At 37.6% G+C, this 22,191-nt stretch overlaps 1 long non-coding RNA gene across 1 annotated transcript in view; it reads left to right on the top strand.

The window, feature by feature from the left end:
* The window catches only part of LOC138166790 (uncharacterized), a 1,160,016-nt gene extending 1,138,087 nt beyond the window's left edge, over positions 1–21,929 (top strand). Inside the window, exon 2 of the long non-coding RNA XR_011169734.1 lies at positions 21,462–21,929. This is a non-coding gene — a long non-coding RNA (uncharacterized lncRNA). The remainder of the gene's footprint in view (positions 1–21,461) is intronic.
* Positions 21,930–22,191: the final 262 nt, after the last annotated feature.

Below are 22,191 nucleotides of genomic sequence, written 5' to 3'. Positions count from 1 at the left end.
CTTATTTACTGAGCCACCTGGCTGCTCCTAACACATATACATTGTTGACACAGTTCTGCAATGAACAGCATGCGGTTATGTAAATAGTGGCTTCCACCAGCAATTGGAGGTGCTGTGTGTTGGTTTAGACATTCAGTTTGGGCCCTTCTATTTATCATCAAGGTTTTCTGTGGATCCTCCTCATGTTCAGACACTAGGCTGTATGTCCAAAGATGAAGGCCAAAGTTACTTTCTACTATTTGATAGTACAAGAAGTTTTCCTTTCATGGCCAAGGAGATATACGGGCAAGTGACCTCTGGTACGAAAGCAGACTAGTTAGTAAATCTTTCTGGGGATTATGAGAGAGACTACTAAAAATATCATACTTGTTCAGTTTACCAGCCTACTGTCAGCACAGCATATAATTAGACCTATTGTTGGGCAAAATAATTGCATTGTAGGTATGATTTAAATATGTGAGCTAATAACCAGTGATTGGATTCCTCTTGGTCTAGGTGATGGGCACAAATGAACTTCTGACAAATATTTGAACCCTAGTAGATGCAAATTAAGCTGTATTTTCATCCTTATTGACCTAAGTGGTAGAGGGCCTGTGGTGGTTACATTTATCATCTCTAATCATTCAGGCATTATTGGGTAAATTTCTGATCTACAGTAAATTTTATGCTGTAATGAAAAGAGAGTTAATAGAGAGACAATAAGAGATCGAGAGTCAGAAGAACAAAGCTAAAGTTTCACCCATGCTCCTTCCTTACTCTGTGATCTTGGGCAAGTCATTCAGTTTCCTGAGACTCATTATTTTTTATCTCTAAAATTGGGATTATAAAACAGCCAAACCACCTTAGGGGCTATTGTGAAGATCAAATGAAATCATGAATGTGATAAAAAGATGTATGTGCTTACTATTTTATCTTTCATGGGAATAAGGGATTCATGATATGGAAGCCTCTACTAATATAGATTTTTAACTTTTCACTAACTTACTGTCTTATAGAATTGCTTGTTAATTGAAAGTTTCAATGACATGTGTAGTATCACCAAACCAGCATGTTTCAAAGGTAACTTGAACCTAGGTTTTCCTAACCCCAAGTTTGGAGTCTCAAATGTTTTCTATGTGCCTTACTAGTGCAAATATGAAACAGCTTTCTACAGTGTGAAGTTTGCAAATATAAAGTATTATCATTATGTTATTAACTTCCCAGATATTATTCTATATATTCATAATTAGGAAACATGTGTCAAAGAATCATGGAGTTTTGTAGTTACAAGAGACATAGATAGCCCTACACATATCTAGCAAATTTAAAGTTTACTCCATTTCTTCGTCCATTAATCTTTACAAAATGATTTCCACCGTATTTTCCCTATGTGGTACTTGGATTTCCTCATGAAACTATGTTCCTTTAACATACAATTTTATCTTCTCCCTATTCCTTTTAAATAAGTTCTACCCTTCCCTAGCTACATTACATTTGTGGCCTCATTGATATCTACCATGTCCTTCCCCCTGCCCCCTTTCATGAGGTACTTGCATTCATCTCCTTTTTTAGCCTAATTTTGTAAATGTCCATGTTGTGGTCTCAGACATCTGAGACCATGGGTTTTATTCTTGGCTGATCTCTTAGATTTAGCTTCCCATGAACTTTTGGGTGTCTCCATTGCTATTCTTCCTACATTTAAGCTTATTTTTATGATAATTAATTTGGTGGATATACATTGCCAATTTTCTCTCACCTTTTCCTTTTTTTAATGCTTTATTAACTTTTGATTTACATCCTTCGTTTCCACCAGATTTTGAGTTACAAATTTTCTCCCCGTTTTTTCCCTACCTATCACCTCAAAATAGTAATCCACACAGGATATCCCCTCCTCCAATCTGCTCTCTCCAATATTTTCTCCCATACCCCTTTCGACTTTTCCAGTGGGTCTCTATGTCTCAGTGCCTGTATGTCTTATTTCCCAATTACATGTAAGATGGTATTAATAATAGTATATATATATATATGTATATACACACCCCCCCCATATATATATTTGATTTTAAAACTTTCAATTCCAGATTCATGCCCTTCCTTCCTTGTCACCCATCCTTACTGGGAAGATAAGCAGTTCAGTATAGGTTGTACATCTGTGGTTAATGCAAAACAATAACATAGTAGATATATTGTAACAGACTGACTGTATTTCCCTCCCTCCTATCCCACCTCCCACTTGTTCTATTCTCTACTTTGATCCTGTCCCTTTTCAAAAGTGGGTGCTTCCAACTTCATTCCCCCCCAGTCTGCCCTCCCTTCCATCATCATCATCCCCCCTCTCGTCCCCTTCCCCCTCTACTCTCCTGGAGGGTGAGATACCCTATTTAGTGTGTATTTCATTCCCTCCTCAAGCCAAATTCAATGGGAATAAGGTTGACCCATTCCCTTTTGCCTTCCTATCCTTCCCCTCCATTGTAACAATTTTCCATTGCCTCTTTTTTATGAGATAGTTTACCCCAATCTGTCTCTCCCCATCTCCTCTCATTATATTCCTCTCACCTCTTAATTTCACCTTTTAAGTATCATCCCTTCCTGTTAAATTGGTCCTGTGCCCTCTATCTATGTATACCTGTAAACATATATAGACATATTCACATGTTTTCATATGCCCATATACCCACATATATAGACACACACACACACACACACACACACACACACACATATATATATATAATTTCTAATCCATTCAACTACTGAGAAAAGTTTCATAAGTTACAATTACTGTTTTTCCATGTAGGAATGTTAACAGTTCAACTTTGAGAAATTCCTTATGACTTCTTTACCCTGTTTACCTTCTCATGATTCTCTTGCTTCTCATATCTGAATGTCAAATTTTCTATTCAACTCTGGTTTTTCAGCAAGAATGCTTAAAAGTCCTCTATTCCACTGAATTACCATATTTTCCCCTGAAACATGATACTCAGTTTTGCTGGGTAGGTGACTCTTGGTTTTAATCCCAGCTCCTTTGCCCTCCGGAATATCATATTCCAAGCCCTTCAATCCCTCAGCGTAGAAGCTGCCAGATCCTGGGTTATCCTGATTGTGTTTCCACAATATTCAAATTGCTTCTTCCTAGCTGCTTGTAATATTCTCTCCTTAATCTGGGAATTCTGGAGCGTGGCTATAATATTCCTAGGAGTTTTATTTTTGGGATCTTTTTCAGGAGGTGATCAGTGTATTCTTTCAACCTCTATTTTGCCATCTGGTATTAAAACATGAGGGCAGTTTCCTTTCAGAACTTCCTGGAGAATGATTTCTAGGTTCTTACTTTGGTCATGGCTTTTAGGTAGTCCAATAATTTTTAAATTATCTCTCCTGGATCTATTTTCCAGGTCAGTGGTTTTTCCTATGAGATATTTCACATTGCCTTCTATTCTTTTATTTGTTTGGCTCTGTTTAACAGCATCTTGATTTCTCATAAAGTCATTAGCTTCCATTTGCTTCAATCTAATTCTGAAGCAATGATTCTCCCCATTGAGCCTTTGAGATTTTTTTTTTCCATCTGGCAAATTATACTTTTTAAGACATTCTTCTCCTCATTGCCTTTTTGAGTTTCCTTTGCCATTTGAGTCAGTCTATTTTTTAAGGTGTTATTTTCCTCAGTCAGGCTGTTGACACTCATTTCATAATTTTCTTGCATTGTTCTCATTTCTCTTCCCAATTTTTCCTCCACTTCTCTTATATGCTTCTTAAGGTCCTCTACAGCCTGTAACCAGCTTATATTTTCCTTTGAAGCTTTTGATGTAGGAGTTCTGACTTTACTGTCTTCCTCCTGTTCCATGCTTTGCTCCTTTTTGTCCCCAAAATAGGAGTCTAATGTTGGAGTCTTCTGTCTGCTTTGTTTCCTTTGCCTACTCATTTTGCCACTCAATTACTTGACTTTTGGGCTTTTTGCCAAAGTAGGACTCTGCCACCAGATAGGGGAGCTTTCGTCCTAAAAGCTGGGGTTTTCTCAGGTCCCGGAGATATTAGATGGGTGCCCTCTCTGAGGCCTCCACATGCTCTGGCAAGCTGGACATACACCCCAGAACCTCCACCCTAGACTGCAATCCAGATCCAAGCAGGTTAAAGCAAGAGTGATTACCCCTAAGACTGGTGCTTGGTCCCCCTACCCTCTGCAGGCCAGGAGCTGAAGTCTCAGGGTGTAGCAGCAAGCACCCCAAGCGTCCTCAGGGTTTGCAGCTACCACAGGTTCTTGGATCTGCTTTGTTAAAGGAAAGCAACTCAAAATGGGTTAACAAGCTTACTTTAATTAGTCAGACATATATCGTTTACCTTGTTCAGGAGAAAAGGTCAGCACCCTGAACCTCAAAGTATACAGGCATAATTATCAAGACAGAAACATCAAGTAGACAGATTTCCAAACTGTCCAACCATTACATCCATACCCAGTCAACATCTGGGTTTCCACATTCTGGGTTTTTCGAAGCCGGGGGACTCTCAACAACGGCTTCCCAGAATTCAGATCAAATCACAGAACACTTCTCAAAGTGAGTCCCAAAACAAAGCTACACATCAGGGCTTATATAGCCTTCTCCTGGCTCAGAGAATGTAACAACCTTTTGGACCCACTGGCCAATCAAAAAGTATCTACTGAAAAACAAGCCTCCCACCCCAGGCTCCATGTGCACTTTAGCCTAGGGGCAGGGAAGATCTTTAAAATTTACATTCTCATTACACAGGGGCTTCTAGTCCGGGGGTAAAAGCCATGCACTCCCACTTGTGGTCCCAAAATCCAGACTGCACTGACCTCTCACTTTGTCCTTTGCATCTATGTGTTGATAAATCTGGAAATGGCCACAGCTGCTGCTGATCTGGATTCCCTCTGGCTGTCGCCTGGTCAAGCCCATCCTGGGGCTAAAGCCTGGGCATGGGGCTGGACTTGGCTCCCAGAGCGCTGTGCAGGATTCCTGCCAGCCTGTCAGGCTGTCCTCAGTGGGAGGTTAGCTTCTCTGAGTCATTTTGTGGGTTCTGCAGCTCAAAAGTTTGTTTAGAGTCCCCTTTTTACATGGATTGGGGAAGGTGGAAGCCGGAGCCGTGGGAAGATTGTGCTTCTACTCTGCCATCTTGGCTCCGCCCCCTCACCTTTTCCTTTTTTAGCTTAATGCACTTTTGATTATATTTGTAAGACCATAAGCAAATTTGTTCTTGTGGGCCCTCATTAGGTATACTCCATCCTTGACCAGGAGTCTGTTAGTCATATTTTAAGCAAGGGTCCAGAAATTCAAATCCTATTCTCAGACATGATCTTATTTATATAGATATTATTTATGTAGTTATAAAAGTTAACATTAAGTACTTTCACAGTGTAGTATTTTTTTTGTTATTAAGAGTGTGAAAGAAACTAAATACTTTTCTTATTTATGTGTTTGTCTTGAGATTTGGGATCTTCATAATTCTGATAGGCCACTAAAATAATTTACCTCAATTTGATTCTTTAGACTTTAAAGAGAAGTTACATGACATATATGGCAGCCTTCATCTAAATAACATCAGTCTACTTGAACTGATACTCCTACCCGAAACTCATGAATAATTCTTCTCAGGAAATAAATGTTAAATCCAGGATACTGTATCTTTTCACTGTTACCTGACTAATGACTATGCATCTGTCTTTGGTATCCTGGGAACAGGCAGAAAGTTTATCCCTGTAAGGAGATACTATAAAAGAAAAACAACTCATGAATCACAACCAGTTAAAATATTTATGTCGAATGATCCAAAGTAATGTAATGATAGTAGAGGAAGTACTGTGGAACTTGCTGTTTTCCTTTAAAAAGTTACATATTGACAGCCATGGTTTAAATACTTAGAAATTAAAATCTTTAAAGACAATAAATTGTACATGTGATTTTCATTGGCATCAGATTTGCCTGTAAAAAAATCTTCTAAATGACTTCTATTCAAATTGGAGCATGGGGAATAATTTTATGAAGAGAAAAATCATTACTGTAGCTTTTGTAAATATTGACAACTACAACAAAGTCTCAGAATAGTCTTTAAAATACATTATGTAAGGTGTGCTTTTCTTGCTCTCAAAGTGATGGGAAGTATTGTATGAGATCCTAGGGTCAACACATTCCTTTTTAATTCAGTTCTACTCTGGGAATGGATCATGTTTTAAAATTATTCTTTGACAGAACTATTGGGAGTGGTGGAAATGTAGATTGTGATATTATTTCTGTACAATTGAAGAAGCTACTTTAGAGGAGAAAAGTCACTCTTTTTTCAGGGCTTCTCAGAGTAGTTACAACATGGTCAGGCCTATTATTTTTAAAATTACATCATAACAACTTAATTTGATCTTAGAAACTCTTCTGTGATCTGCAGTCATATATCCACTTTTCTGTTGGATTACCAATTGATAATCTCTTTCTTCAGCAATAGAAAATACATACTCTTTCCTCAGGGCAAACAAATCCAAACCTTGCTAATTCAAAAGGCTAGTGGCAAAACTCCAGTCTCTGGTGTCCTTCACAAGGATGCCAAGAATGGGGAAATTTGTCCTTCTTGCTGATAACACCAATTAGACTTAAGTTACCCTGACCAGAACCACTGGTTACCATGCACAGGTTATGACTCTTGTCCCTGGTTAAATCAGTGGTCTTGCCAATATCTAAAGGAATGTAGATGGACTTTTTATCCTGTGATCAAATGATTCGGTGAACTATTGATAAGGCATCTTGATTCATAAATACCAAGTTTGGAGATGGCTTGTGTATGTAAATCTTTTTCACTTTGCATCATTTATACTTTACTTTATCAGCTGTGATGCAGTCCACAACAAAGTGGCCTTTGGTGTTATACACCCATTGGAAATTTTCATTGATGTTGATGATGCCCAAGTAGTCCCAATAGCACGTAAAGACAATGAGGACTTTTGCCTTTAGGAGGATCTTCCCCCCCCCCCCCCCCCGCAAAAAAAATCCCTTAAATGTATATTAGGATCTATTCCTGAGCCAGACGGTTAGTGGGAATTACTCTCTCAGACTGTGGGGGAGCAAAGGGATCTCTGGATTATCTTTTTTTTTTTAAAGCAATTGGGGTTAAGTAACTTGTTCAAGGTTACACGGCCAGGTGTTTCTGGGTGGGTACTAAGTGTCTGAGCCCGGATTCGATCCCCAGGTCATCACAACACTGGAGCTGGTGCTCTTACTTGCTGTGCTACCTGGCTACCCCTCTGGATTATCTTGGAATGAAAAGATTTGTGAATCTGAATGCTTTCACCAGGCCTAGGGAAAGGGACCTTGCATATTTGACTAAGGCATACATTTCCCCCCTCTGACCTACAAATATATTATTATTAGAAATATATTTAAGAATTGAGACATATTCATTAAAAGGAGAAAATCCAAAGGAGAAAGTCAGAAAATTCAGATACAGATTTATGGTTGATTTACTGCTGGCTTTCAGCACTTTTTCTTTTTCGTATACTCAAATTAATCGAAAATGTTATTGTTTTTTACTCCCTCTGGCCTTTCATATATGGCTAGCTTATTATTTTTGAGTTATAATCTCTTGATGTTTCCTTAATGGAGACAGATGGGTTGCACAATGGTACACTGGATCTAGAGTGAGGAAAACTTAAGTGCAAAGATGGTCTCAGAATATTACTGCCTGTGCAACCCTAGGCAAATAAATCATTTACTCCACCCCCCCTTCAGTTTCCTCATCTGTGAAAGGGGAAATAATAATAGTACCTATCTGCCAGAGTCAGTGTGAGAATAAAATAAGATCATGTTTATAAAGCACTTTGCAAATTTTCAAGTGCTATATTAATGATGTTCATATTATTAGTGAGGCTTTGTAGCTTTAGTTAAAAAAATCCAACAATGATTGTGATCTATGTTATTTATTTTCTGCTTTACTATTGGCAAACTGGTTCACTTGTGAAGAAAGGATGCACATGCTTTGTCTCTTATCCTTCAAATTTGCTTTACCAGTTGTCATTGTCCAAGCTTTTCAAGTTACTCATTTTTTAAGATCCTGAAGGGTGTGTGGCTACTCCACCATCACAATAGGTCAAAAGGTCTCTGCTCACACAGAAGCTCTGTCAGAGGGAAATTTGTCTCAGTCATTGTTGTTGCTCTGACTTGTCTGTCTTTCCCCTTTTAATGTCTTTTTATAAGGACCTTTTGGCTTCTGGACCACATCCTTGCTCATGATGTTTGCCTTGGCTCTTGGTCTCTTCCCTGGTATCATGATTTCTGAAGACATTCCAGCCTGCCTTTCTGGAATGCAGAGACTCATTTGCACCACACCCCAATTTCCATCAGTATCTTTAGTAAAACACATCTCTGTGGATTCCTGTTCTTATTCTCTTAAACCGATATTCTCCAGCTGCAGGCAGTCTTCTCCCATCAGCATCTAAGCCAGCTTGGTGTTTCTGTGGGTTGGCTGGGGCATTGCTGCTCTCTGCTGGCCATTAGGAATGGTGCCGGGATGGCAGGGGGGGGGGGTGTCAAAGAATCCCTGCAAGTGCACTTTAACCCTATGTTTCCAGTATTCTGCTTCAAAGCACAGTATCTACTAATTATGATAATACTTTCTTGAACGTGGGTTTTTATGGACTATGGAGTTATCAGTGAGTATGCAGATTCATCAGGTATAAAAAGTACCTGAATTTTAAAAGGTTAATTGTTTTATTATCATAGGTGACTCATACCAGGTTACTTATACTCATTAGTGGTAGTGAAAATAGAAGAATTACTCTTTCTTTTATTTCGTGACTATGGTCACTCCACAGCAGTCATAACCAAAACTATCAATGCCAAAAGAAAAATTTCTAATTGTTTCATTGTTGCCAAATCACCCTGAAAACAGCAATTTGACCATCAATCAACATGACTCCCCCTTTGCTCCTCTTCTGTGAATACGACCTCATATTACATAGACCCTATAGCCTCACTTACAGTGACTTGAATTCACCTTGGTCTAGTTCAATGAATCCTAGCAAAGGCTAACTGTTGGAAACAGGAGAAGGTAAATAAAGGAAGATTGAAAGTACTTTTTTGTTTGTCTTATAAATCTATAGCTAAATCTACATGGAAGAGATTAAGTCTTGAGGTTCAACTCCTTTAGTTGACAAGTGCTACAAAATAATAGTGACAATAATCACATAAACTCATATAAAACAACCTTTTATAAGGCTCTCTGTCAACCACATATTGCCTTAAAAACCACATATTACCCTTATGTATGTTCTATTTTATTTTCACTTAGTTTTGTTAAATATTTCTCAATTCCATTTTAATCTGTTTTTTATGACACTGCATTATAGCCCTCAAGTTTGTGTTTGACACTTTCGCTGCATAAGATGGATTGAAGAGATTAGATGAGAGGTAGAAATATAATTTAAGAGTCTCTTCCAACATTTCAAGTGAAAAGCACAGAAATTTATACTTTAGTGGTAACAAAGTGGAAAAGAGTAAATGCATATGAGATTGATTGTACATATAGGGGTAGGTAAGGGAAGAATCAAAGACTACTCAGAGGTTTTGGATGTAGGGACCTAAAAGTATGGTTGTGCAAAGTGATGGTTACATTTCTTCACAGGATATTTGGATTTGAGATTCTAGTAGGATATCAAGAAGATGTTTGCCAGGCTGCTGGAAATGCAGAAATGAGGTTCATAAAATATTCTGTGGCTGCCCCCCAGATATACATGTACAAAAACATATATATATGTATACATATGTGTGTATATATACATACACCTATGTGTACATTTAAGTGTAAATATGCCTTCATATGTGTATAATATCTCATCTGAATTTCAGTTTTTCATTTCCAATATTATATTTTATATGTATTTATACATATGGTACATGCTTACTTGCATGTATAAACAAATATGCATGTCTGTGCATGAATATAAATACGTGTGTACATGAGTGTGCATGCATTTTTTCAGAGTTATCTGAGTGGTAGTGATAATTGAAGCCAAGGGATTTTATATGATTTATATATTCAGAAAGTATAGAGAACTAAAAATAGAACCTTAGGTAACAACCACACTTAGTGGAGAATAGGAACAAGATGAATGAGAAAAGGTACTTGACAAGGTCCATTAGACATACAGGAGAAGAAAAAGAAGAAAACAATGACATAGAATCCAAGAGAAGAGAGAATTTAAAGAAGGATGGAATGGTCAATAGCATTACATAATGAAGTGTGATCAAGAAAGGTGAGGGGTAAAAAGTCACTGTGTTTGGAAGCCATTGTAAGGGAAAGGTATTGGACACCATAGAAACAGGCATTTCAGGAGAATTGTAGTGAAACAAGCTAGTTTATAGAAAAAAATTGAGGAGGGATTCAGTGCTATCCAGAATAGATTACCTTTTCTAGGACTTCAACTTTGAAGCCTCAATGGTTAGAAGAGTCAAGATATTTTCAATCATTTCATTTTTTACCCCCCTCAAATTAGGTCTTCTGATGCAAATTATTCACTTGTTCAGTTGGCAATTACTAAATATGTACTCAGAATTAGTATTACCTTATTACATATTGTATAGATAGTAGGCTAGAAGGGAAAACAGAATTCCTATATAAATGTAAATGTAAAATTTTTTGTTTGCCTTTGTGTTTTTTTTTAACCTATATAATACTGTCAACATAGAAGGTGCTACATAATTGTTGTTGAATATATTGATTTAAATGATAATAGTATACACTTAAATATTCTTATTTCTAATGCAATAGCAAAATAATGGTATGATTTTGCTAAGCTACCTCCATTTTAATGCCTACAAAGGACATGTAGAGGTGTCTGAACTCTTTCAAAGAAGAAAATAGGGGAAGATATATATTTTTTTAATTTTGTTTTTGGTAGCAGAAGATGACATGCTCTTTAATATAATTTGTGTTCATTCTGTGGGAAAGGACATAAATGAGTTAGTATCTTAAAACAGAGATAGGAGACATTATTTAAAAAATAAATGGGAAAGTTGGGCTAGGTGTACTTAAAAGATTCCTTCTTACGATATTAGATAAGGCTATATTGATAGCACAAAGTCCCATTCCATCCACTTAACACCTTTATTTCTTGGCAAAATCTTTTCTTGTAGACATTCACTCACATATATATGTGTATGTATATATACATATGTATACATATGTATATATGTATACATATACATACATGTGTATATGTGAGTAAATAAAATTTTTAGTTTTAATTTAGACCTTGGATGAAAGTATTACATGTACTAGGCATGAGGTTACAAAAATATAATTATAAAGTATTATGGGATTTTATTTTTACAAACACACCAGCATTTAAGCATATAAGTGAGCCTTCCTTGCTTTATCTTATGGAAGAACCTAAATATTTGACAGCAAATTTTTCAGGAAGGATCAACTATTTAGAAATAACCAATAATCATAGAGTTACGGGATCATAAACCTAGATCAGGAAAGCACCTTAGAGGTTAATTGTTTCAGCCAACCCATTTATTTTATAAATAAAGAATTTGAGATCTTGGAAGACTAAATGACTTGCCCAAAGTCATATGAATAATAAATAGGAGAGCTAAGGTCTATCTCATGAATAAATGGATCATTAACTTGGGCAATGCCATATCCTGTACAAATACTTTCATAGAAAGCACACATATGTAACATTTTTCTTTGTGAAGAAGGCAACTATTTAGTTGTAGTTCATTCCTTTTGCATAAAATATTATCTTAAATTATTCAAAATTTCTACAAAATAAATTTGTTTTACCTTTTAGGTTAGATTCTTCATGAAATTTCTGAATCAACTGTATAGTCAGAAATTTAGCTTGTTAAGGCAAATATGAAAATTAAGATCAAATTAAAAGAAAAAAATGATATCGTTGAATTGAGATATGTCCTCTCTAACCTGTTTAAACAATTAATGTGAAAAAAGGAAATAGATAAGTGAACAGATATTGACATAATCTATCACTCTTTTCCAATCAAATTTAATTGATGTAAAGGGATTGCCACAATTCTGACAGTGAATGAGCCTAAAAACATCTTTGGTCAGCAGTCACTTGATTGCCCTTGCCAACTGGAGAGATAAGGAAAACCTGGTTTAGAAGATAAGCTGATCTGCAAAATTTTATAAGAAAAGATGTTGAGAGAGTGTGAGTACTATAATAGTATCTTGTGGAACAGAAGCAGTAGAGAAAAAAATAAGTTTACAAAAAGTTTAGGAAATGCACAATCTTTCTTAGGGAATAAAGTATAAAATACTTTTTTTTAAGTTTCAGTTTATTGGTCAATAAAATTAATCTTATATCAGTTGGTAAAAGGGCCCTGAAATGAATTTTCAGAATGTTTTTATAGATATAAATGATGAACATCAGAATGGGGAACATAACCAACAAATAAGAAACATTGTAAGTTGAAGAACATGATTCTCATGGGTGTTGACAATTTCTTATTGATTGGGTTATTTCAGAACTTTCCATTGTCAAGAAAGCTGTCCTGTATCAAGAACAAGACACTTCCATGGGAATGTGGAACAACACAGGGCATGGATATTTTCCAGTCTTGGGTAACCAGAGGTGACTATGATCTCTAAACTCCACTTTTAGTTTCAGTATAAATGAAAAACTAAACTTGTCAGAGGCTTTTACTAGAAATGGTGAGCTTAGCTTATGCAGGAAAAAAAGGGAAGTTAGCTAACAGACTGGTTGGTTGGAGGTAATGCCCTGACAGCCCAAGTAGAGTCTCATATACTTCTTAATCAACTGTGGTTTTATAAGCATAAAGCCATATATGTGACAAATGTGATTAAAGGATGTGAATGTAAGTAGATAATTGATTGAAAATTAATTAATATTCCACAATTCACTCCTTTGATTCTTGAGAGACATGTCTCCCAGGAAACATGTTATCCAAAGACATAACCTATCTAAAAACTTAATCCATATTGGCAGAAAACATTATCACAGAAGTAGAGAGCAAGTTATTAGAAATCATATATTTCGGCATATTCTCCCTCCCGGGGTACATCATCTCTAACTAAAATATCATCTTTAATTACCATAATATATCTAGGAATCAATTTTAAGTATGCTTTAACACAATTAACACAGAGCTGTATAGGGAAGGAAAATGATAACAACAGCCATGATAATAAAGGCTCACTTAATTACAATGACAAATAAAGCACTCTCTTGAAACCAGGAAAATAATCAAGAAAACCAGGAAAAGCAATTCTACCAGGAACTCCTGTCTTACATGTGGGTTTTGTTGACAATTCTTGAGTGTCTCACATAATTTGCTGAAACTTATGAACAGTAGCAATAATATCTCCTGACAGGTTAATGTGTAAAAACAGCAGGTTTGGTTGATGACAGCACATGCTCCACCCTGGGTAATAGTGAGGAAATCCAATAACAGCCAGTGCTAAAACATCATCTCTGCAAGGGAGTCAATTTCCACTTGCAGGGAGGTGATGGCTCTGGGTGTTTGAACTGTGGCCTGGCTCGTTTTCTGTGTTAACTTCTCAACTTCAGCAGAAAAATTCCTTATTGATTGAAATATTCTGTCCATGCCCAAACTTGGGGATATGGCCCAAAAAAGTCTCTCTAAATGACTAGACAATTCTGCCTAGTTCTGTACATTGGGGATTGTTTTGTATGTGTCTCTTCTTTTACATTCATGCCACCATGATCCTAAATTTTTAATAATAATTTTTTTCCTATTAAACCCATGGAATGATTAAACATTGAAACTGGTAGCACTAAGGAGGCTATTCCAAAAGTTCTATACCAGCTAAGAGAAAAGGGAGGCCAAGGCCTACAGAAATGAAAAACTGGCTCCAGGTTACCAGACCCCATGGCATCTCGAGAATCTCTTGGTACATTCCAGAGTCCATTCTGTTATTGTAAATAATGGTCACCTACATATAATTCTGAGACCAACTTGTGGTGATGTTGAAAACACTAATTAGTACAAATGAAAGCCTATGCTCTATTTATGTCAGGGATTTGTAGAGTATAATTACACTGCACAAAATTTCCTAAAAAATGTATGCGTATCATTAGTTCTCATTTTATAAATACAAAAAGGAAAATCTGGAAAGGGTCATGCAACTCAGAGAAGGAGCATTCTGGTTTTGTAAAAAGAATAATTAACTCTAACAATGGTGAGAATCTGAGGGTACTTCAGAGGTTTAACTGTAACATTCTCTGGTTGTATGATGTCCTGTTAAGACTTGTGCTGTTAATCTTACAGCTAGCAAAATGAAATGTAGCAAAAGGAGATGAAAAATTTGATGGTATATCTCCATCATTTGTTCCTCCTTGAAGTGGTATGGAATCATTGTACTGTACTAGGATGGCTACCCATTGGTCAGGAGTAGTTTGGTAAATGTGAAGATGAACCCAGCAGCCATGAGGCCCAATGACCCTGGCACCTTTTAAAGTGTGTCCTTTTAATCTGTGGGTATTTATAATGGTATCATCCCTCACTCAAATATTGTTAGAAGGTATGGGACTTGGACTGAGAAGTCTATAAGTAGTAAAAATTATGGCTCTCATTAGACAAAGAGAATTTATGAATAATGAAGATAGTTGAGAGAATAAACTAATAAAAGGGACAGTCTTTTCCTATTTCCTACTTCTGTCACTGCAGGGATGGTAGAAGTGATAAAATTTTAGGAGGTGGGGATCTGCATTGGGGTGCTACTAGGAGTTATCTGCTTATTCCAAGAGGATGTTGGACTGGAATCTAAATTATGCCATGATAGAAGGCTACCTCTGTAGCCAATCTCAGGCAGAATGATGGCAGCAGGGGTTAGTGAAGACAAGAGCATGAGGAAGGAGAATGGACCATCTGGCTTCTTTGTAGAGTACACCCTCCTTGTGAGTGTGGGATATAAAGTTTCCCCTGCCCCTATGATCTGTGCTGAAGTGAGTATCTAATGTAGGTGCTCTTAATTGTGGCTTAGACTGTAGTATCAGAACTGTGGCATGGCCTGTAATTCTCCAAGGACAAAAAATAGCTAAGATAATCAAAATTTGACAGTAAGAGAGCTTGACAGAAATCTTAATGAGTAGGGGGAAAAAGTATTCCAACTGATAAAGTATACAGCAACCATTTCCCCATACTAGATAATTTTTTCAGAATTAGAAAATTGTTTCTCCCTCAACCTTCAAAGTCAGTTGGTCTACAGAAAGCACTAGCATTAGAATAAAGAAAGTAAGGTAAGAAAGGACCTATTGTGGGCCAGGACCTGGTCCAACTCTGGTACTTCTACAGCTGATGCATCCATTTGCCCATAAACCTTTGGCTCTTATTACTTTCAGAGGAATTTGATACTATTTGGGATAATAATACACCTAAACAATCTATGGCTACCATATCTTATCAGCACAAGGAATATCAATATAAGGAGCAGGTTTTATGTGTGAACAATATATCTAAGGGTCATTTTCTCCAGTCTTGATTGCAGTTGCAGTAGTCAGAAGCACTTGGTAAGGGCCCTCCCAGGCAGGCTGAATCCTACTGATTCATTGGAAATTCTTGATGTAGACTTTATCACTAGAGTACAAGTCATGGGAACAAAAAGTTCAGGGTCCAGTCTGTACTTCAGCTCCAGTATCATGGAGTTTCAGTCTCTTTGTAGATACAGAACAGAACACTGCCTGATAGTCACATTTTCCTTGTCCAACAAAGTCACTTCCTATCTAGTAAGCCTCTGATCAGCGAAGGCTTGAGTACAATGTCTCAACCAGAGATTTGCTTTCTCTCAGCAAGGGTGTGGATATTGAATAAAAAGGTTTTGCTTTAAGAGGAGGATGTCCAAACAAAATTTTATAAGGAGAGGTGTTTAAGTCTTCTCCATAGATGGAACAAGGCTAAGGAGAGAACATTTAGCAACTTGAGGTGGATTTCAGTAAAAAGCTTGCCAGTTAAGTTCTTAACTTCTTTGTTCATGCATTATAACCTCACTCAAGCTTTGAGGATGGTATAGAGTATGAAACTTAAAAGTGACTACAAGGGTGGAATAGATCTGGGAAAGCCCCATATCAGTAAAATGAAACCCAGTATTGGACTCATTACAAACTGGTGAGCTGAAGAATGAAACAGTCTTTTGTTGTTGTTGTTGAGGCAATCAGGGTTAAGTGACTTGCCCAGGGTCACAGAGCTAGTAAGTTTCTGAAGCAGGATTTGAACTCAGGCACTCCTGACTCTAAAACCAGTTGCTCTAGCTACTGCATCACGCAACTCTGCCTGAATAATCTCTTTTAAAAGTATTGTAGTTTCGGGGTGGCTAGGTGGAACAGTGAATAGAGCCCTGGCCCTGAAGTCAGGAAGATCTGAGTTCAAATCCAGTCTCAAACACTTAACAGAAAAACTACCTGAGTGACCTTGGCCAAGTCACTTAACCCCAATTGCCCTCCCCCCAAAAAGCAAAAAAAGTGTTGTAGTGACAAAAGTGGCAGTAGCCTTAGATGCAGGAAATGCTTCAAGCCAGCAAGTAACAATAATAAGGCAGTATTTAAAATGGTCAGCCTTGGGCATATTTATAAAATCAATTTGTAAATGCTCAAATGGGAAATATGCCAAAGGTTATACACTGAACACAGAATTGCAGAAGGTATGGTGATTATACACCTGGCAGTTTGGTCAGACAGAGCAAACTTGAGCTGTAATAAGGGTGATACTGAGGGCAAAACCATGATCACCTTACTGTGTCCATTATCTCCTGAGTACCAAAATAGCCCCCTTAAGGACAAAAAGAATGCCACTGACATTTCACAAAAATGTGAAATTTTTGTACAGTCATCAGTTGGCACTGGGGGAGGAATGGCTTACCCTCTGCAGTCATCTAAACCCCAGACAGATTTGTTTTTCCTCAAAGCATTGCTTCAACTTCTCAATCTCTGCATCATGAAAGACTGAGTCAAGGCTGTCAAAGAGAAGAGGATGGGGAAAATCTTCACCATCGGTCATTGTTATGTGGAACACATGAGAAGGTCAGTCAAGGAAGTCTCTTTTTCAGCCTCCTCAGCTTGGCATTTTCCTTGGGAGACAAGATCAGAGTTGTTAGCATGGGAAAAACAGTGGACAATGACTAGGGTCATGAGTAGCCAGATGGCAGTTAAAAGGTCTTTAATGAAATATGTATTAAAGAGGGTCTTAATGGCGTAAGTTAAAAATCCATGCTGTAGCCATAACACCTTGAGAACATGGCAAACTCCAAAGGCATAGTGTGAATTATTATAAAATATTTGCACTTTTGTCAGCCAATAGCCAACGAGTTTGGGTGAGAGCAATGAGCTCAGCTCTCTAGGTTAGATTGGAGGAAAGGTAAATAGAGCAAGTGGTGTCATGGTCAGAGACCATGGTACCCCTATGTACCAAATGCCATCCCTTATGAAAAGGAACCATCAGCAAAGAAAATAAATTGGGATTTTATAAGATATAAGATCAACATGGTCTCTTGGCCATATCCAATTATGTAAAGGCTCTCCTGAAGTTGGTAAATCAGGGAGCAGTATAGCAGGTTTGAGAACAGAACACAGCTTGGTAGTCACATGTCCCTTGCCCTACAAAGTCACTTCCTATCTGGGAAACCTCTGATCAGAAAAGGCTTGGGTGAAGTCTCAACAAAAGAGTTTCAGCCTCATGAGAGCTCTGTACAACGTGGACTCCTAAAGCCAAATCAGATGCATTTTCTACCAAAAAAAAGTTGCAGCCATTGCTCCCAAGCAGAGTGGAGCACCTGCAGCCACCTAATATAGCTGGGCTGAATAATATGCAACAGGGCAAAGAGAAGGACTGGGGAACTGGGTGAGTGCCCCAGAAGCTATCTGCTTATGTTTGTTCATGAAAAGAGAAAATCTGTAATCTGGGAGTTCAAGTGCCAGAGCTGACAGAAATGCCTTCTTGAGCAGCTGAATGAACTGGTTCAAGTTGTAAGGGTTCTAGAACAGAGTATGTATTTAAATCAGAAGTTTAGTGATCTCATCAAAGAATGGAATCCACTGCTGGCAGTAGCCTGAGGCACCAAAGATGGCATGGACTTGTTTCTTAGTCTTTAGAAATGAAATTTGTTTGAAAAACTGAACACACTTTGGAGAAATAGCACATGTGCCAGCAGACAAAATGAAGGCAAGATATTCAACCGGAAAAAAGACATCAATGGACCTTTGACTTGGAAATATTATGGCCTTTATGATGAAGATGAAGATGCAAGTGGCAGTGGTCCTCCTGACAGACTTCAACTCCAGGTACTGCTAATAGGAGATTATTAACATACTGAATCATACCGGAGGCCCCAAATGTAATAGAAGGTATTGGGAATCTGGGTGAATGGAGATACTAAAGAAAATGGAATACAAATCTGTTATAGTAAAACAGGTTGCCTCACAGGGAATAGAGTAGCCAATAGTAGTGGGATTAGGCACTTCTGGGTGCCTAGGTATAACATAAGCATTAGCTGCATGCAAAACTTGCACAAAGAGATATGCTTGCTAGCCAACAGGGCATTTTTAAAGTTTTTTTAACAGGTAGAACAGTAATATTACAGGGAGATCTACCAGGAACTATGATGCCCTTGTCATCAAGGGAGTTAAAGATGGAGTAATACCTTCAATAGCCTCTTTTAACAAAGGTTATTGAAGAATGGATGGTGGGGCCCTTCTTTGATGGGAATTATAACCTGAATAGCAGATTTCAGCAGTATAATGTCTGAGGACAATGGTGAATCACAGAGAATCAGCAATGTCAGTTGGTATTGATGACTTCTCTACTGTGCCTTAAACCATTATAGGGCATAACTAAGAGATAAGAGATATTATTTTCATTTAAGGAGTCAACAAAATCTAAGAAGGGGTCTTTTTTTTATAAATCTCAGGAAAATCAACTAATGTAGAGAAGAGCAAAAGATAGCTTTCAAGATAGTTAAGAGAGACAGAGACAGAGACATAGAGAGACAGACAGAGAGAGAGAGAGACACGGGGGGGGGGGGGGGAGGAAACCATCAGCTAAGCATGTAATGATGGCTTAAGTTTACATAGAAGAACTCTTCCTAACAGGATTATAGGGGAATCAGGCATGAAAAGTAAAGAATGCTCTACTGTGACCATTTGGGGAGAGAGTAGGAGAAAACTTTGAATCTTCTGAAATTTGTTCAATCTTTTGGGACCCTATAGGAGTAGAGTTATCACTTGCAACTGTTAGAAATTAATTAGATGCTTCAATATTTATAATATGGTTATAAAAAAGTCACCAACTTTAAGAGTGATGTGGAGTTCATTATTGCAGGGAAAGGTAAAGACAGGGAGGGCAGGAGCAAGGACCTTGGGATCAGAAAAAATAAAAGCATCTCCTTCAGTTTTTTCAGTGTATAAGAGATCATGTATGATGATGTTTTTATAGTGCTCTGGTTTATGGATGGCATCGTGTTGTTTATATCAAGGCCTAAAATATTTCAGATCTGCCTAGATAATTGATATTTGTGACAAAATAAGATTTGGTCTCATTGTCTACATAGCAACAATCTAGTGGATGAAGAATGCTTATTTTTAAATTAAATTTTAAGGTTATTTTTAGTTTACATCATTCATTTTCACAAGATTATGAGTTACAAATTTTTCTCTCCATTTTCCCCCTATCTACCACCCCAAAACAGCAATCTCACTGAATATCCCCTCTCCCAATCTGCTCTCTCCCATATCTTCCCCCATACCCCCTCCAACTTTCCAGTAGGGCACTGTGGATCTCTATGCCCCACTGCCTGTATATCTTATTTCCCAGTTAAATGTAAAATAATAATAAAATATATGTATATATAATATATATTATATTATATTAAAACATTTGATTTTAAAACTTTGAATTCCATATTCTTACCCTTCCTCTGTCATCACCCACCCTTAATGGGAAGATAAGCAATTCAATATGGGTTATACATGTGTAGCTATGCAAAACATTTCCATAGTGGATATATCATGAAACACTAACTATATTTTGGTCCCTCCTATCCCACCTCCACTAGTTCTGTTCTCTATTTTGATCCAGTCCCTTTTCAAAAGTGGGTGCTTCCAACTTCCCTCCCCCCAGTCTGTCCTCTCTTCCATCATCCCCCCTCTCATTTCCTTTCCCCCTACTCTCCTGCAGGGTGAGATACACTATTGTGGGTGTATGTCATTCCCTCCCTAAGCCAAATTCAATGAGAATAATGTTGACTCATTCCCTTTTGCCTTCCTGTTCTTCCCCTCCACTGTAACAGTTTTCTCTTGCCTCTTCTACATGAGATAATTTGCTTCATTCTGTTTCTCCCCATCTCCTCTCATTATATTCCTCTCTCACCTCTTAATTTCACCTTTTAAGTATCATCCCTTCCTATTCAATTGGTCCTGTGCCCTCTGTCTACATATACCTGTACACACACACACACACACACATATACAAACTCACATATGTGTTCATATGCCCATACACCCCCCATATAGACATATATATGTATGTATACATGCATATATATATGTAAATACATTTATATTCCCTTCAACTATTCTCATACTGAGGAATGTTTCATAAGTTACAATTAGCATTTTTCCATGTAGGAATGTAAATAGTTCAACTTTGATAAGTTCCTTATGATTTCTTTTCCCTGTTTACCTTATCATGCTTCTCTTGCTTCTTGTATCTGAATGTCAAATTTTCTATTCGACTCTGGTTTTTTCATCATAAATGCTTGAATGTCCTCTATTTCATTGAATGACCATATTTTCCGCTGAAAAATATTACTCAGTTTTGCTAGATAGGTGATTCTTGGTTTTAATCCCAGCTTCTTTGACCTCCAGAATATAATATTCCAAGTCCTTCAATCCTCTAGTGTAGAAGCTGCCTTAATCTGTGTTATCCTGATTGTGTTTCCACAATATTGAAATTGTTTCTTCCTGGATGCTGCAATATTTTCTCTTTGATCTGGGAACTCCGAACCCTGGCTATAATATTTCTAGGAGTTTTTTTGGGGGATCTTTTTTTAGGAGGTGATTGGTGGATTCTTTCAACCTCTATTTTACCCTCTGGTTCTAAAACATCAAGGGCAATTTTCCTTGAGAATATCTTAAAGGATGATTTCTAGGTTTTTTTTTTTTTTTTATCATGGCTTATAGGTCGTCCAGTAATTTTTAAGTGATCTTTCCTGGATCTATTTTCCAAGTCAGTGGCTTTTCCAATGAGATATTTCACATTGCTTTCTATTTTTCATTTATTTGTGTCTGTTTAACAGTATCTTGATTTCTCATTAAGTCACTAGCTTCCATTTTCTCCAATCTAATTCTGAAGGAATGATTCTCTTCAGTGAACTTTTGAGATTCTTTTACCATCTAGCAATTTGGCTTTTTAAGGCATTCTTCTCCCCATTGGCTTTTGGAGCCTCTTTTGCCATTTGACTTAGTCTACTTTTTAAGGTGTTATTTTCTTCAGTCAGGTTGTTGTAAGGGTTATGGGATTTAAAGATCTTCCATGCCCCGTTGGACTTGCTGACGTAGCAGGAAGGGGCGGAGCAAGAGGAAGCGGAAGCCAAGCTAGCGTTCTTTCGGTGGCTGGCGGTGGTGGTGACGGCGGCAGCAGCAGAGGCAGTGGCAGCGTGAAGCCCTTTTTGAGTTAGAACTGCTAAGGACTTTCTGCTAAGGACTCCTGCTGAGGACTGCCAGGGGCCGGAGCTGCTGGGAGTGCGCTTCCAGGACGCTGGGTGGTTGCTGTGCGTGGGGAGAGGAGGACCTTTGCCTGAGGTAGCCTGTTCTGTTTTAAAGGCTTGAAAATGTGGGTGCTTTCTACTTTATCTACCTGTGCCAATGTCATAACTACTCTGATGGCTTTCACTTTCTGGTTTTGGGACTCAGTCTTTTGGTATCTTAATAAATTTTCTAGTTTATTTCCTCATATGGCAAACATGACGTATTTTGTAATGGATAATTATATCAGCATATTTGTAATCTCTATAGGCATTGTGAATATGGCATTGCTGATACAGTTGTTGACTCTCATTTCATAATTTTCTTGCATATTCTCATTTATCTTCCCAATTTTTCCTCCACTTCTCTTATTTTGTTTTCAAAATTCTTCTTACACTCCTGTATTGTCTGTAACCAGCTCATGTTTTTCTGGGAAGCTGTTGGTGCAGGAGTTCTGACTTTGCTGTCTTCCTTCTGTT

This window comes from Petaurus breviceps, unplaced genomic scaffold (genome assembly GCF_028583685.1).
Source record: "Petaurus breviceps papuanus isolate PSGF00001 unplaced genomic scaffold, PetGlider_PUasm1.0 226, whole genome shotgun sequence".
NCBI lineage: Eukaryota > Metazoa > Chordata > Mammalia > Diprotodontia > Petauridae > Petaurus > Petaurus breviceps.
Note: the sequence above shows the minus strand (reverse complement) of the source record. Positions and strands in the feature narration are given on the sequence as shown.